The sequence below is a fragment of the Henckelia pumila genome, chromosome 3, assembly GCF_033568475.1.
Source record: "Henckelia pumila isolate YLH828 chromosome 3, ASM3356847v2, whole genome shotgun sequence".
Classification (NCBI taxonomy): domain Eukaryota; kingdom Viridiplantae; phylum Streptophyta; class Magnoliopsida; order Lamiales; family Gesneriaceae; genus Henckelia; species Henckelia pumila.
The window spans coordinates 151,280,351-151,285,467 of record NC_133122.1 but is presented as its reverse complement, the minus strand read 5'-3'; the positions used below and the strand labels follow the sequence as shown (position 1 = coordinate 151,285,467).

The following is a 5,117-nucleotide window of genomic DNA, read 5'->3' as shown; positions in this document are numbered from 1 at the left end:
AATGAAGGTTGAATGGCAAATGATGAGGACAAAATGTTGGCTGATATGCTGGATGATTCAAAGGATAATTGTGTTTTTGCTATGCCTGCTTTGTTACCCGCAAGTCAATACATATGATATGTCTTCATAAATTCTCATAAGCTGGTTCTTTCTCTTTATCTTTTGGGTTATTTTTATGCTTTTGCTTAATGATGGATCATCATGGTGATGAACCTTAGATTATAATCTGGTAATTAAATGCAATGGGAGATCGATGTTTCGTCTTATATTTAAATTCTAGTCTCCTAGATATGTTGGCTTTCTTTTGTTTCATATTTGGTTAGGATTGGATTTGTTTCTTAAGTCTCCTTTGGTTTTCAATACTAGACTTTGTAATTAGCATGTTTCGTAAAATCCCATGTTAGAAAAGCGATGAAATTGAGTAACTACGTGGAATTTGATATTTTCATGTTGAAAAAGAGTCTTTGCATGATTGAATTAAACAAGTTCAAGAAAAGGTGAAAGAAATCTGTTGCAGAAGATTAATGGTGGATAGATCCATTCCAACAACCATTAGAATAAACTCTTTATACGTGTCCGAATACGTATTCAAACTGTTGTAAATATTATTTTCGAATGTTCAAAAATTGTATATTAAATTTTATTTTTGAATTTTGTATTTTAAATTACTTATAATATTGAAAAATTGGATATTAAATTTTAATTTTTTTTGTTTTTTATTTGAAAAAAAAAGACAACATTTTTTACCTGTTGTCGTAGGGGTTTAAAATTGTTGTAAAAGGTCTTCACACATTCAAAGACAACGGTTAAAAACTGTTGTCTTTGAGAGAAAAGAAAACAATTTTTAATCGTTGTAAAACAGTTGTCTTTTCCATCAAAGACAACAAGTAAAAATGTTGTCTTTGAGCGTGACTTTTAACAACAGGGCTTTCTACAACATTTTTAAACCCTCTACGACAACTGATAAAAAATATTGTCTTTAGGAGTTTTTCTTGTAGTGTAAACTGTGTTCTTATAGTGTTTCTAGGAGTTTTGAGATAGGCGATTGTGTGTAAGTCGTAGTTTTGGAGTAGGTTGTTGCAAGTTGATTGTAATAATCAAATTCTTTTAGAGTGAATCCTTCCGAGAAAGAAGAAGGGGTGACGTGGGAGTCGTTGAAATATCCGAACATCCATAAACAAATCTCTGTGCAATCTTACTTTTCAGTTCGTCACTCCACTACAATAAATAATGGTATCAACAACACCTGAAAGACAACGGTTTTTTTGAAAAACCATTGTCTTTTGGTATTTAGCAATGGTTTTTACTAAAATCGTTGTTGTTAGCAATTTTTTTAATGAAAAAAACAACGGTCTTGTAAGAACCGTTGTCTTATATGTGTCAAAGACAACATTTTTTTAAAACTGTTGTCTATGAGTGGGTTTTTTATGGCCTACGACAACGGTTTTTATTAACCGTTGTCTATGAATGGGTTTTTGGAGTTCTACGACAACAGTTATTTTTAACCGTTGTCTTTTTCTATTGTTTTATGTAGTTTAAGACAACATATCTCTTAATCCGTTGTCTTTGCTTTCTATTTTTTATTTTTTTAAACACAACACACACACACAGAGATATATATATATATACATATAATACACAAGCCCTAGCCCAACCAATGATCTGTCGCCCCTTTCACCCAGCTTCTTCTTTCGATTCTTCTTCGCCTCCTTTATATCCTTTCCGCTCTTCATCCTCACCAACTGGATACTCCTCCAAAAAAACCTTAATTTTCATGGCTTCAGTTTTTTGGGATTTATGACTCGATTTTGGAATCCCTATAGATCCAATTATGGACATTTTGCAGGAGTCGGGATGGGTTGAGCTCCGCAAAGAGGCGCGAAAAATTGAAGGCGATCTCGATGTTAAGATCTCTTCTTATGCGAAGCTCGACTCTCGATTGACCCGAGATGTTTGAGAAAATAATGTTTTTCTGCACCGACGATTAATTTGGTTTGGTCATTTATTTGTTCATCGTTTTTACAATTTTACTCTGTACTTCGGTATTTGCCAATGGTGACGGGAAGTTTCGTGTCGTAAAACCTGAATCTTCATTTTACATTTTGGGAAAATGTTTTATATTTTAGGTGGAGAAGTTTTGGTTTCTAGATGTGTTTTCGTGTAAATTTTGGATGTTAATTTGATTCGACCTTTTTTCCCCGTAAGATTTATGGATATTAGTGTGATACGTGCATTTGGAAATTCTTACTCGTTCCAGATTTTTTTTCTACTGCAGGTTTGGATTGTAATTCATGTTAAAGTGCTGGGACTTGGACTTTGCTTGGGTGAAGATTTTGATTACTAAGTGACTGTAGAAAATTCTGCGGGCGGAAAATTACATTATGGCCGCGGTGAGAATTTCTTGACTGAGATCTTTATGTTCTTCTGCAAATTAAAAGCTAATTGTGGATTTGATATTATACAAGTAAAAGTTATCACACTACGGAATGTGGGCATGTGTAAAATCTCGAGAGCAATAGTTGTAGAATATTATATATGTTCGAAATCTGCTATTTATGAGGGGGGTCACTTTGATGCATGCATGTTATACGAACAAGCTATTGGGGAATTCGGTTTTTAGAGGTAGTTTTGTATTTGTAGGGATCAGCACTTTCGTTAGTAATAGGCGAGGGTAAAAGTAGCATTACTCGTGACTCAAATGTTATTGCTGATTCTGGTGTTGCGTCCCTTCCTCTTCTCTTGATTGGAGGTTTGGCGTCGCCCATGAAAGCCCTCGGTCCAAGGTTAGGATTTTATTTTTGCATCGTTTGGCTTCTATTTGGGACTCGGAAATTTCGTACAGGTAACGGGCTTGTTCTTCTCTGTTTTTTTTTTCAATTCCTTTGTTTTGCTTCCACCTGTTGTATACGTGGTCTATTTTTTCAGATCTGCGTGTCGTATGTCTGCTATTCGGGACTCGGAAACTTCGTACGGGTAACAGGTTGCTTCTTCAATGTTTTTTTTAGCTTTTTTTTACTTCTACCTGTTGCAAAATGTGATATATTTTTTTAGATTTGCATTTTGTTTTGTTTACACTAAAAAACTTCGTGAGGCTTTCCTTTTCTGGTTTTTTGTCCTCTTTTTTGCTTCTACACGGTGTACAACTTCATCTACGTTCTTAGATTTGTGTTTGGTTCTCTGTAAAATGTTATTTATGTTTTTAGATCTATGTTTGTAGATTTTTTTTACACTGGAGAAGGTAGTGGAATGAACAAAATATTTTAATGCAGTCAGTAGATGTGATGTATTACTCGCTACTTGTTGAGGTCGATGAAGAGAAGCATGAGCTTGCTCTTGGGATTATAGATTTCATGAGACAGTATACATGGGAGAAGCACTTAGAGACATGGGTTAAGGCATCGGGCTTCCTTCGTGGAACAAAAAAAAGAAAACAAGTTTCAGCAATAAATAAAATGAATAGAATTTTTTTAAAAAAAAATCCATGATTCAAAATATATATTAAAGATAGCTAATATTATATATCGCTGTAACTTCATAATTAAGACATTTTAACTATAGGTAAACATTGATACACGAGGTTTTCTTTGTCAAAGTTGATGATTTACTTTAAATATTTTTTTTTACAAAGTTGTTGAGTTGGGATGTGATTGTAATGAAACCACTCGATGCCATGGAGCTTTTTTTCTTGAAAAAACCAACCAATTGATGGACAAAATCTTTAAATCGTTTGAAGCAAACCATAGGGAAAAAACAGAGAAGAACAAGCCTGAAAATCCATGATTTGAATTGTTGACATTCCTTTGCTTTATTAGGTTGCTTTTAACAACAACTTGTGTTGGCATATAAACTGTATGTTGATTATGTTTATGCAATACTTGATGTTCTAATTCTTTAATCACCGAGTTAATTTTAAAATATGTTATTGACAGAGACCATTTTAATATTTTAGGTTGACGACTGCTCTATCCAGATATCTGCTGGAGGATTTCATACTGTGAGCTCTAGATTCTTTTTGATTTTTTTGTGTTTTTATATATATTTCTTCGACTCTCTTATCTTTTCATTATTATTTTATAACACATTTGTATTTCATTTGTATTTCATTGTTTGATAAAAGCCCAAATGTTAATTTTTCTTGCATTTTGGGCTGAAGGTCCTCTTGGATTTGGCTTACTGATGAACTGTTTAATTGCGCAAGCATTTTAACTATATAACATATTTGTTAGGTACATGATATGTTTCTGAAAAGTTAGAAAGTATAATGGGAACCATGATTCTAATCCATGCCTACTTGATTACCAAACATTACTATGGCCCATACATTTTTTAGGCAGTAGAAAACAAATCTCACTAGGTATTTCTTCACTCTTTGTGATTGTGTCCCTTTCCAAAGATCCGCAATCCTCATTATTTATTTTGCTGGGTTATGTGGTAATGACAGTTCTGATGCTTCTTTATTTTGTTTTTTCAGGATGTAGTGATTCTTAATAAGGTTGATTTAGTGTCGTCGGATGAGGGCGAAGAGCCAGCACCACCGTTGCGCTGCTAACTTGGCCTCCTCCACCGTCGCCATCAGCCAACGACCCATCATTGTCATCAGCCACCACACGAGCCAAAGCCGCAACCATAGCCAACATTTCTTGGTCTCTGTTCAGCCCAGAAAGCATAGGCATAAAAACAAACCCGTTTAGCTTGATACTTTGAGTTTCAGTCCTTGCCTGCGAAATGTTTGATCGATTGCCTATGAAATTTTGTGCTGTTCGCTTTATTTTAAACTAATTGCTCTTTTTGCAGGGGAAATTATCCTTTGTACATTCATTAACTGTGGCTGCTCCTAGCTCAGGGATTCTCTGTTTCACCACTTCCTCAAAGTTTGGTGAGGCTTTTTTTATTCACTCAACTGGTTTAAGTTGTTGCTTTACGTTGTTATGCTTATTAGTTGATGATGATGTTTTGTTCAAGGTGGATGAATATCAAGGTTACTAAAATTAACCAAGGTTTTTGGCATTTGATTTTTCCATATTCTGTTCATACCCATGGATTTTTTCTTGAAACGTCTATATTGCGGGGACATGTGACCTCTTACTTGAAGTGAAAGTTTGATCATACTAAATTTG

At 34.3% G+C, this 5,117-nt stretch overlaps 1 long non-coding RNA gene across 1 annotated transcript; it reads left to right on the top strand.

Annotated features, from left to right (window-relative positions):
• Positions 1 to 2,922: 2,922 nt before the first annotated feature.
• Positions 2,923 to 4,809, top strand: LOC140886106 (uncharacterized). Its single transcript, XR_012151429.1, has 3 exons — positions 2,923 to 2,980; positions 3,950 to 3,994; positions 4,472 to 4,809. It is a non-coding gene; the product is annotated as an uncharacterized lncRNA (long non-coding RNA).
• The last annotated feature ends 308 nt before the right edge of the window (positions 4,810 to 5,117 follow it).